The sequence below is a fragment of the Triturus cristatus genome, chromosome 11 (assembly GCF_964204655.1).
Source record: "Triturus cristatus chromosome 11, aTriCri1.1, whole genome shotgun sequence".
Lineage (NCBI taxonomy): Eukaryota > Metazoa > Chordata > Amphibia > Caudata > Salamandridae > Triturus > Triturus cristatus.
In genome coordinates this window covers 589,114,695-589,128,018 of record NC_140594.1, presented here as the reverse complement: position 1 = coordinate 589,128,018, position 13,324 = coordinate 589,114,695, and positions in this window count along the sequence as shown.

Sequence of the window (13,324 nt, the reverse complement as noted above, 5' to 3'; positions counted from 1 at the left end):
ACTTAGAGATTAAATTAAAGGAGAAATGGGAAACTAGCAAATTGTCACACCATGAATATGGCGAAGGCTGTGGGAAGCTACTAGCATGGAAGCTAAAATCTGAACAAACTAGAAATAAGATTCCTAAGATACGAAAGGGCCAATCGGGATCATTAACAATAGAAGACACAGAAATCAGAGAAGAATTTCAAAATTTCTTCAATGAACTATATAAAGAAGACTGCTTTCCGACCGAGACCCAACTTCAAAATTATCTGGAGTCTATAGATCTTCCATCTATTAGTGAGCAAGAAAGGAAAGAAATAAACAAAGAAATAGGTGAAGAAGAGGTCTCAGAAGCTATTAGGAATCTAAAGAGAGGAAAAGCATCCGGGCCGGACGCTCTACCAAACGAATTCTACCAGTCACTAAGTAAAACACTAATTCCCCACTTAACTGAACTAATGAACGACATTTTCATCAATAAAAAGAATCTTCCCACTTCATGGAATGAAGCGACTATCAGTATCATCTTGAAACCCGGAAAAAATCCAGAACAGTGCGAATCATATAGGCCCATTTCTCTTTTAAACTGTGATTATAAAATTTATACGCAAATTCTGACAACAAGACTAACCAAAGTAGTCAATCCCTTAATTGGAAACAACCAGAAGGGTTTTATGAAGGGCAGACAAATTCAAGAATTAACCCAAGAACTTATTACAGCTATTGACATAGCAACCGAGGAAAAACTTCCATTAGCTATCATCACCTTGGACGCAGCCAAGGCGTTCGATAGAGTTAACTGGGCATACTTGAACAGGGCTCTGAGTAGTTACGAACTTGGAGACAATTTTCAAGATTCAATTAAATCAATATATAAAAATCCCACAGCCAGAGTCCTAGTTAACAACAATCTCTCAAATAAAATACAAATCATGAGAGGCACTAGACAAGGCTGTCCTCTGTCGCCACTTCTTTTCAACCTGTACATAGAGCCTTTAGCAATAAAATTAATGAATAACTCTAACATATCCCAATTTTCATATAATGGATGGACAAAAAAAGTTGCCCTTTTTGCAGATGACTTGATGATTTTTACTGACAACTTTTTAACTTCCCTTCATGATATTGAGATATCTATTAACCAATTTGGTGCACTCTCTGGATATATGGTCAACCAGGCCAAATCTGAAATCATGGTATGGAATTGTACGAACACTAATAATCATCCCCTGATAAAAACAAAAATAAGATACCTAGGGCTAGACATAATTACTGACATAAATAAAATTGCGGAAGTAAACTTTAAGAGGGTACTCAGCGAAACCAAAAAGCTCCTAAGAACTTGGAGTGGCTTACAGTTAACTTTTATGGGCAGGTCAAATATCATTAAAATGATGATACTACCGAAATTCACTTATATTTTCAGCACGATCCCGCTAGAATTTAACAGAATATCAATAAAGTCACTGCAGGGAGAGTTAAATTTGTTTACTTGGGCCAATAAAACCCCTCGCATTGCATGGAATAAACTTAGAAAGAAGAAAGATCAAGGGGGTATTGCTAGCCCAGACCTATTGCACTACTGCTGGGCCTTCCAGTTTAAATACGCAAGAATTTTATTAAACGATTATAAATTTTACCCACCACACCTGCAAGCTATAACAAGTCCTGTGGGAAAATATTTATATAAATTTGGTCACCCAAAATTTTACAAGAAAATAAAACTAAAGATCCTCCTATCTGCTGTCAAACTGTGGACACAAGTAAGAAAAACAATTAGAATTCCATATTACAGTGATTATGCTCCAATCTGGGAGTCCCCGGGCACGCCAGAATGCCTCCGAGATAGTCTCTCAACTCCTCTTTTAACAAATGGGATTACTAGATGGGGACAACTGATAAAACAGGGTAACATCATTAGCTGGCCACTCCTGAATGACAACACGGGAGGGACTTTATCTAAATTCAAGTTTTACCAGTTATCCAGTTGGATCAAAACTTTGAAGGAACCCTATGAAGGAGACAGAGAAATAGAAATCAAAATGCTCAATATCGGAGCGCAAAAGAAAGAAGTCTCCCTATGGTACTGGACACTTACAGAATCAGGAGAAGACAACCTCAAGACACTAGAAAAGATCTGGAGAAACGCACTGCCGACAAATGACATCGAAAACCTGTGGCAAGTATCTATGGGGAAATGCTGGGGTGTTATAAAATCTGCTGCCCTAAGAAGAAATCACTTGTTTACTCTACATAGAGCGTATTGGACGCCGAAAAAACTTTCAAAATTTAACAATTCAACTCCGAAAAAATGCCCGAAATGCGATGAAGACGAAGCAGACGACCTGCATATGTTTCGGCAGTGCCCTCAGATCTATGTCTTTTGGAAAGAAGTGTCCAAAACCCTGGAGGAGGTATTTAAACTCCCAATCGAAGTAAGTACCCACTTGGTTATTTTTGGGATTAGAGAAGAAGAGGCAAATCTTCCTAAATTAACGAAAGAGCAAGAAAACCTGCTCTTCACCTTAATTCTTCTCGCTAGAAGAGAAATATGTGTGAATTGGATAAGACCTGTAACTCCTACACATATGGGGTGGATAAATAATGTACATAGAATTTCACGTTTGGATAGGAGTGGGAGTGTAAATAAAAGATTTAAATTTTGGGAAATTTGGGAAGAACAAAATGGTTTGACCAGCTAAACTATAGGCTGTTGCAATTGAGTCCAATGATTAAGCATTAGCAATACATCTGATGTCTAGAAGACTGGAGTAGCCTGAGGGGCTATCTCTCCCCAGTTTCCGGAAAAAAAAGGTTAAAGAGATACAGTACCCTTGACAACTCTCCATAATGGGTGCCACGAAAGAGAGTAACTCAAACGTCAAGAGATCCCTGAGAAATCTCAAAACCCAGTATTGCATAATGAGGACAAATAAAAAAAAAAAAAAAAAAAAAAAAAAAAAAGAATTTGTTTCCATTTTTCTGATGCCATTGCAAGAACTAGACACATATTTCTCATGTGCCAGTGCTAACACAAACAGCAGTACACAACACATAGCAACGACTACAGCGGACGGGACAGCGAACCACAAGTCTCCTTGCTGCATACTCTTGCCCCTCCACAGCCACTGAATTTCCAGAAGGTGTGGAGATGCTGTTAATGCAACACAGACCTACTAATACAAGACAGTACGCCTACAGGTTGGAGACAGGCAAGAAATTAGGAAGTTTTGTGGACACTGACAAAAGTACAACATCCCTGGGAATGGTGATGTGAAAACAGCTAATGAGCAAAGGAGGCTTGTGCAACACAGAAATTACATTGCCCATATCACCCACCAGCAGCAGAGACCATTGAGAGAGGAAATGGTGGGTGAAAGAACAAAACAAGGAGTATTTTTGCATCCACTGAACTATCCTGGCCTGATGCACTGCCATTAGCTTTGTTGTTCATGAGCAGCACTTCAGACGAAGTTACACAACTGAGCCCACTGCAGGCCCTTCATATCAAGACCCCTGCCAATGCCCACATCAGACGTCACTGCCTTTCCAGTTGTTCCTCTGGACAACTGCCACCATCGTCAAGTGTAAGGGGCTGATAGGCCTCCACACCAGGCAGGAGCTCCACCACTGAAGCACCGATAACGACTGGGGGGAAGCACTGACCACATTGCCGTCAATTTCTGCAGTTCTGGCTGACAGATCTTGCTGGAAATTCCAGTGTAGAGCCCCTCACCTTCATTCTAGAGTATTTATTGCTCAAGTGCTGGCAATCTCTGTTGCAATAAATAAGGTGCAAGAGACTGATCAATTTTAAGTGTTCGTTTGCAATTCATAAAAACAACAACTGACACCTCTGCAGGGCCCGCCAAGGAATGACTTTGGGTACCACCAGTTATCTTTGCTACATACTGCTCATGGTGCCTTCAGAGGTCTTAAGAAATGTCATCTCTTGCGATATCCTCGCAACATGTTCTTGTTTATAGCTATACAAAAGAGAAAACTGAGTCCTTCAATATCCTCATTGAAACTGTGAGACACCTGCACTTTATCGCGCCGCCGTACCCCCGGGTTGACGGCACTGGGCTGTGTACTATACGAAGCAATGCAAGTGTTACATACTGTGCGGCCGTCCCGAGGGGTTGTAGGCTGGAAGCTGTGTATTGTGGACTAATGCAATAAAGGACTTTTAAAAAAAAAAAGAAATGTCATCTACTCCTAAAAATATGAACATTGAATGACAACTCAGCTTTGAATTTTGCAAATGCCAGGGTTGCCTGGAGGGCAAAGGACTATGTTGAATAGAAAATGATAAAAGATGATGCAATGTTACAAGTATTATGTCATCTAGTATTTGCGTACACCTGCTCCAATAGTGCCTAGCAGATAATGACTTACAGAGTAATAGGGTAAATCAGATTTTACCATCTACAGCTGTGAAGTAAATACACCTAAATGTAAGTACCATTATCTGGCTAGTGAGAAGTTGATGTCAATAAACGGGTATTACAAATTTCCGAGTTCAGGGAAAGTATTAGGAAGAGTCCATATTGGATTTAAACATAGACAAGTAAGTTGTACCAGAGCAGTAGCAAATTCCTCGGTGCACGGAAAAGAAAGTTAATACCCAACAGGTAGCTAATGAATGACTAGGTTTTGTATGACCAAAATATCCCTAGTTATCACCGACAGCGAGATGTTGTGTATCCACCGAGAACTGACCAAGAGGTACCAAAAATAGCACAACAAAGCAATAGCAATTGTTAACTGAAATGGAACAGCCCCATATGCCAGACACAACGTTTCCTACAAAACACTGCTGGAAGATACACGCACACCTGGCAATAGGTGCAGGGGACAAATGGAGCTATCATGTAATACCAATGGCAAACTATTTGGGTTGCACTATGGTCAGGACTATACTCCTCACCAAGCACAACATATCAATACATATAGAGCTCCCAAGGAAGTATGGGACATCTTCATTTGGGAGATTGGACTCTCAACACCCTAGGCACGTTGCACTAAAGATACCTTCATGCTTGGACATGACCCCAACAACTAGGGAAAAAGAATGACTGAATATGACCCCAGGACTTGGCACGTGTCAAGTCAAGAGGGCAGAGTACTTAGGAGTAACAAATCTAAGGGTGCAGGACATCATGTCTGTACAGTGGGCATGGGAAACACCCGAGGTGATACACTGGTTCTCAGAGATACCGGGGAGAACTTCTGTGCTCATTGCACATCATACAAGACCACCACACATGCAGAGTTCGCCATTTTTGTGATGGTAAACTTCGGAACTCTGGACAGGGTTATGTCCACTTCCCACAGGAAGTGATCATATAGGGGGCTTAGTGACCCCATTGGTAAGTAGCCCAGTGGCTACTACCCTACACTCCCCTAACACCTCTTAATTCAGTATTTAGAGAAGACCCTGGCACCAGCAAATTAGATCCTAATGACCTACAAAGAAGAAGGACACTGAAGAACAACGAAAGCAGAAGACTGACAAAGAGCAGCTGACCTGGCACCAGCCCTGCTGGCCTGTCTGCTGTTCCATATCGTACCTGTGCCAAAGACGTCTTGTCCTGAAGCTGTCGTGCCCCCAAAGCCTGAGAGGATGGGATGGCCTACCTTCAATAAAGACTTAAGAACTACCATTGAGCTTCGGAACTGCCCACCTGCATTCTGCATGTACCCAAGAAGAACCATGAGAACTCCAGAACCACCAAAACTCTACGCCACTAAGCATCACTGCACCCGCGTCCTCCAGCCCATGTCAAAGTGGGACAATATTGTCAGTGTTGTCCCCAAGCCCTCCAGAGACAGAACCCACCTTGGTTTTGCCCTCGTGAACTCTCTGCAGCCTGCATCCTCTGCCAGCAGGCCCCACTCAACTGTGAGCGCTCCTGGACGAAGAAACCCAACATCTTAAAGACCTTCTGTACCTGGTCTCCTTGGCCCTAGGAGAAGAGGAACACCGGTGTCCCCATGTCACCTAGCATCGCAAGACATGAGTCTTTTGTTTGGTTCAACCTGACTGGCTTCCCAGTCAAAACCTGCAGCCTCTTTTCATGAGGATAAGTCCCCATAGACTTACATTGGGGAACAACCTTTACAACGCAACTTTTACAACGCACTACCATTACAACGAAACTATTGCAACGCTAAATCTGTTACAACGCATGCCATTACAACGCAAGTCTTTACATCGACTTGCACTAGATGGCGTGCTAACATTAAAAATAGTGTAGTTTACTATCCAAACACCTTCCCTACTGCAACGTGGACTGGAGTTAGAATAGTAAATTACCCTTTTTTAATGTTAGCACGCCATCTACTGCAAGTCGATGTAAAGACTTGCGTTGTAAAGACTTGCGTTGTAACAGATTTTGTGTTGTAAAAAATGCGTTGTAACGGCATGCGTTGTAAAAGCATGCGTTGTAACGTCATACATCCACTTACATTGGGCACTCAACGCTGAATTGCACCACTGCACCTGGCTGCCCTAGCACCGCTGGTGCTGCCTTGGACTTGGCTCGATACTCAACTTAAGTCCCGGAGATTGGTTTTGTAAGTTGCTGTACTGTACCTGAATGCCTTATTGTTTTTCCACCCATAGGATAACATTGCAGCTTATGAAAAATGCACCGTTGACTTTTTAAAATGCAAAGTAATTATCTTGCAAAACGTAGTTGCCTAATAATATTGATTCTGGTACCTAAACATATATAAACGTATTATTTTAATAAATCGGTGGGGATCTCCTTATTGAGTCGTGTGCATCATTTATTGACTATTGTGTGTATTTTTAGATGTCTAATACTCCTCTCTGGTAGGCCTAAGGCTGCTCGACCACTCTAACCCCTTGAAGAACACCTTGGGATTGCTAGAGCAAGCCCCTGTCCACTCATAAGGGAATACATGGACTCTTTGCACGATATACCTCACTTTGGTATATCATATAAAGAGTCAGCTTCCTGCCAAGAGCGCCCCACCTAACGGGACTCCTGCCCATGTTATGTACCACCGGAAAGGTAAGAGAAACTGTAGTTATTTAGAAACACTGGTTCAGAGTGATCGGAGATACAGTCCGGCTATTGCCCGGGATAGTCTAAGGCCAGGTGTGGGACATAGAGCTACAGACCCTGAGCATTAGCTTCAGCCTGGAACACAGGTCCTTTCAAATGGCGATGAGGACAGTGATAGCTCCAAGAACCTGTCACATATGTTGATTTGGATAGTGCACTAATCACCCGAGAGGGTATCCAGGCTCTTGGGCAAGGTACATAGGTGCATGGCCCCAATGTGCATGTACAGAAAGTCAGGTCTTCAGCTTCTTGTGGAGCTCAATAAGTGAGGAGGAGGCTTTGATGTGTGGAGGGAGGTTGTTCCATGTCTTAAGTGTGATATGGGAGAAAGAGAGACCTACAGTTTTGCTTTTGCTGATGCGAGATATGTGTGAAAGTGAGAGTGAGGCAGAGCGTAGGTGTCTGGTGGTTTGGTGACAGTGTGTGCAGCTGTTCAGGTACTCTGGTCCTGTGTTGTGCAGAGCTATGGATGCATTGTCTTTAGGGACACCATAGATGGAGAGACCTTGAGGTGGAGCTGGATACAGGTGGAGAAAGAATGGAAACGATTTATTTTGACACCCTGGCAAGGTGACAGTTTGCTGCTTGCCCGCCTTATAATGGTTTGACATTTGGTGTTACTGAAGTCATCCTGGTATGACACTTCTAGTGATGACTTAAGTGGCCACTTCACTATTGTCTTATCTGGAGAGCATTAGGGGGCAATCTACTTCCTCACTAGCAAGAGAACATGGCGCTTCAGACATACCTCCAGAGAATACATGGGCAAATCCGCCTGCTGCAACTTCATGAACACTGCGCTTAAGATGTTTAATCTTGCTGCTAAGCCAATTTGCAAAATGTTCCTTCAGAGCACCCCAAATCTCAGGAGCCCTGAACTCTTGGTCATGAAAGGAGCCAAGAGGAACATTGTGCAAATTGCATCAGAAGCTGCAGATATGTTTTTTAAGGACTCTTTATGTGACTGACCTACAGGGTTGCGAATGTACAATTTGTCATTTAACTCGTCATTTCTGCGAAATTAGTACCAGCCACATCTCTGCTCACACTCCCCCATAGGACTCCTTCCTATCCCCTCACTCCATGGCCCATCTACTTTCACCATGCCTAGTGCCCTGTTCACATACCTTTTCCTTCTGTAGAAGTAGAACTGAGTGGAGCTAGGAACAGGGACCATTTGGAGAAAATGGCTCTAGAGCGGGACTGGCCGTAGCGGGCATCAAGCATTTGCCTGGGAGGGTGGGGGACGGTTTTTGAGTGCTATGGGCTGGTTGTATGCTGCAATATCGGCCCCCTGTTACAAAAGCACTAGTGCTGGAGGCAGGTTTTGTTAAGTAGCAGAGCTTCACATTTGCACACCTCCACCACCCAGGGCGGCTTTGGGTTCCCAGTCCGGCCCTGGCTCCATCGCAGGGACTGTGAGAAGGTGCAACCTCCTGGAAGCACGTGCTACAAATGGGTCCAGTGCCTGTAGGGTGGATCTGTGTGCAGGGACTTTGCGGTGCTGATGGACGCAGGGACTGTGGGAACAAGTAGTAGAGGCAGAAAGCGGAAGATAGAGTTCACTGCACAGACCTCAAGGAAGTGCTACCTGCAGGAACAGAAGGATAGAGCTGGCTGAAGAAGATGGGAAGTAGGGCTTGATGCAGGACCTTTGGAGTGCCTCTAGAGGGAAAAGCTGAATGGACCTGGCTGCAGAGACCCTAAGACCTGGCTGCGGAAAAGGTTAGAGTTTACTGCAAAGACTGTGAAAAGGAGAAAGAGTGTGAGGCAGAGCTGGCCGGAGGGGTGGTGTGGTGGAACTGTGTGCAGGGAATGATGGACAGGGCGACCTGCAGGGTATGGGAAAGGTTGGGTTCAGGATCTCTGCAGAGAACTTGGCAGTGAGGTCTGTGGGGTGAAACTAGGCGCAGTTGGAGAGATTCAGGGAGAGCTTTCTGCATAGACTGTATTATGAAGCGCCATATATTGGTTAAGAAACTATTTGTATGCATTGCTCATTATTCTGAGAGCTAGAATGATGTAGCCTGCCTAGTATCACTCATAGTGCAAGTGAAGGAGCAGGGATTTTCACATCATACGTGTAGCCCAAGACTTTACTAAATATAGAACTGTTGAGAGGTTAGGAGAGGTTTCTGCTATTCTTCTAAATCGTTGTGACTGAAGCTTCCATACCTCTTGAAGTTTGTTCTCACATTGCTTGGGCCTTTCATATTATAAATAGTGCTTTAAATATCTTTTGATGCCCTTGTTGCCGATTTCACATGCTATAAATTAGAAGTGTTGCTATTTCCCAATTTAATAATATTTAATTTACAAACCTCAAAAATGATCCAAGGCTGCCTCTGAATGGCCATGATTCATGCTCTTCTTTGGATGCAGGTCAGAGACACACAGAGGCTAGAAGCAGGCGTTGAACCCACTGAGCCATCATTCCAAATATAAGGAATTCAAATGAAGAAGTGTTGTTAACTCAGGCAAATATCCTCAGACCCTCCCTCTTCGCCCCAGCTCCTAGGAATTCAGTCCCTGGTGCCCATGACCCCTTCTGTGCTTCCCAAGAAGCACTCCCTGCAGACAGCTAAAATCCTTCGCCCTGTGTGTTCAGCCAAGATACCTGCTGGTAGAGATGCATTGGAGCAGAATCGCTCCCATGGTGCACTGCTCCCAAGGGGGAGCCAAACGCAGAGTCAGCAGTAGGAAATGTCATGGTATTTTCTTTTAATTTCTAAGCATTTTCTCTGGAATTATGCTGACGAGAAAAAAAATGGGCCTGAAATAATTGTACGCCTCTAGGGGTCTGCGATCAGGAGTTCATGAGGGATCACACTTTCTCCTTATGTTTCAAACCTGTCCCTCTAGGGGGCGTAACACATGTTCTTAATGGTCAGGTAAACGAGGTAAGGGTACAGTGGAGTAGCTGAAAAGGATGCCCCCCCCCCAGTATGTGAAGGGGGGCTTCTGAGTCTCCCATGTCTCACAGATATTCATTGGCCATGGACGAAATGGGGCCCATCTGAGGATTTAGGGGCATCTGAAGGGTTGGGGAACCACAGGGGCTGCGGGGACCGGGGTCATGCCCCTGTGAGGATCAGCTAAGCTTCATGGTGGACTTTAGGCGGCCGAGCCAATGATCAAGACAAGGTAATGCCCGATACTGTTTAAAAAAATATATATATTTTTATTTGTTTTTAAACGTTGACACAGAAGAACAAAAAAGTATTGAGTGCACAAGATCAAGGAATCGACGGATTTTGGCAATCGATAAGAGACAGAGAATAATACAACATTTCCCCTAAGAGGAAGCACATTCTGAGTTCGAAATGATATACATATACATATAATAAGGGTCACATCAGAGGCAGTCATCATTTTCCACAATAGGTTAAGTATTGCAGGTTTCAAGACTCACTTCCCGGTTCTCCCAGTACTGGGTCAAAGTCTTCCCCGTCTGGTCCTAGCTCCAACCCATAAAGTTTTAACCATGGAGTCCAAATCTTTCGAAATTTTCGAGGACACCCCCTTGCCGCATACTTCACTTTTTCCGCCACCATGTAGAAGTTCAAAATGTTTCTCCATTCCTCTAATGTGGGGAGTTGGGGTACACCCCAGGATACTGATTTTTACACACAAATATTGAGATAAATCTTCTTTTTACCTGGCTGTACTCATATTTTGGTATATATATATATATATAAAAAGGGGGGGCAAGGCTGTCTTTTGTGATTGCCATGCCACTAGATGTGCAGCTTGAGATGTAACTGAGCAGAACAAAGGACAACAGCCCAGTTCTTAATTTGTTAAAAGAATGAAGAATGAATGCCCGTGCCAAAAGCTCTGCATTTTTGATGCTATTACACATAGGCGTGTTAATACCAAGGCTGCTTAGTGTAGAATTCACCTCATGCCTCTTTAAAACACTATGAGAAGGGCAACTAGAATTATGCGGAAAGAGGGGGCCAAATATGCGGCAGGGTTGAGTAAATTATGAGCCAAAAAAAGGCAAATTATCCGTCATAATGCGGCACATTTTCTAATAGTATTGCTACATTTTTTCATCATTTTTAAACTTGGTAATACTTTCTGGGCCTTGGTTGCATTACAGGAGCACACATTTAACACTCAAATATATCAATAAGCAATAGAAAGGTGACCAGTCCAGCTTTGCAAAGGTCCTTCCTCTGTGAGGCAACACATGTTGTCACTTTTTTTGCAACTTTTGTACAGTTTGAGCTAGAAACAAAAACTTTTTTTGTTAAAATCTACAGATTTTGTGGCAGATGATGGATTATGTGGCAAATGCGGCAAATCAATAGCTATGCATAAATAGCTATGGCTGCACAATCTCATAATACCAGTGACCCTGACTATGAGGCATTCACTGCCTTTTTGGCTCACTTTTGCCAGTCCTTGCTTCTCTCTTTTTTTTTTCCTTCTTGTCTCCCGTTTGAGCGTTTTTCTCTGTTGTTTGTGGTCAGTAGGAGATGTAGAAAAATAAATGTCGGTCCCCAGGGCTTTAAATGGACCGGTACCAAAGGCACTAGAAGTATGTGTGCGGGGATGCGGCAGCACCCTCAGAAGCAGGGCCGGACTGGCCGTAGCGGGCACCGGGCAATCCCCCGGTGCGCCGCACGGGTGGGGGCCGGTTTTGGACCCCTGGGGGCCGATTTTGTTACAGGGCCGTTTTTGCAGCATAGCTGCAAATTCGGCCCTGTAACAAAATCGACCGAAAACCGGCCTTGGCAAAGAGCTCGGCGGCACCCCAAAGCCCCGGGGGTCGGCCGAGCACTTTGCCAGGGCCGGTTTTGGTTCCCACTCCGGCCCTGCTCAGAAGTGACCATGCTGGCGTTCAGAGAGTGAATGAGCAATAAAGGTGTCTTTAAATGTCTCTATCTGTTCACATTTACTGTGTGTATGTGTTTTGACAAATTGCTGATTAATTTTAATTTGACATGGAGATTGAGGTTTATCTTTCATTCTCTGGCTACTAAGTAAGTGGATTTTTTAAAGTGAACTATGTGACAATCTTGCTGGAGTACAAGGAGAGTGAAAGGAAAGGCAGCAGGATGTCACTCTTTTCTAACACAGCAACATTTTATAGACCTGTAAATAGACTGTTAAATATTTCAAAATATATCAGCAATTAAGAAAGCACAAATGAAAACACCTTTTTTGTATTTCTGAAGTGTGATGGAAATAAAGATTTTTGATAGGATCAAAACAAATCAACACACTTTACTTAGTAATGGGCAAATGATAATTATTTGCCGAAACCCGATTTCCACACATTGTCCTTTCTGCACAACATAGTTTTATCAGTAGAAATGCATGTCAGTCCAAATTTGGTGGTCACTTTACTGGAAAATGGGCTGTTTGTAAATGACAGTGCACTTTGACACCATGCTTTAGTAATATATTTGCAACAGTGTGCTCCAAAATGCATCACTCACTACATACCACACCCTTACCACTCGTCTGCTGAATGGGCATCCCTCATTTGCTACAGTTGTTGGTTGTGTGACACTTGAATTTTTCAATATCCATATGACTTCAGTGATGTAACTCTGAAAATTATTCCACTGGCTGGTACTAACCGGTACTGAGTACTGAGACTTCATCACTTTCTCTGTTTGACAACCGGAACTTTTCCTCTGTTGAGGAGAATACCGGTACTCATACGGGCAGCGGGGCATGTTCAGCGGGGTTGGTATACTCAGGAGGTGCAGCATAGCTGGCACTGATGAGGCTGACAGAGTGGAACGTTTATGTGCACCACTCACACCCAACGCCAGTGCGACCGCACAGACTGCAATAACACACACATTTTATCTCTCTTTAATGATGCCCCGCCCATCAGGTCATTCGCGATGCCAGAAGTGCCAAGCAACTTGCTCTTCCTGCAGCCAATAAGGATACGAGAGGCGCGGTTGCCCTTATTGACTCTGCGGCGTAAGTTCATAGTGCTTTTTCTACTAATAAGCCATACTACTGCTCTTATCTCCTTTGGAGTGTTGAGTAGGAGGAGTTGCACTTACCAGCGTGTTCTGCACACATGTGCTGTGACATTCTGGAACGGGCATCGGCAAAACTGGCCCAGTTCCGGCAGTGCCTGCACCATGCAGTCCTCTTCAGTTTCCAAGGCTCTTATGTGTAGTACAACATCGTCTTCTTGTGGTGAATGTAGAGGTGGGCGAGACACTGAAACCTTGAGCCAGGCTCAAGCCTAAAGCCTGACTCAGCTC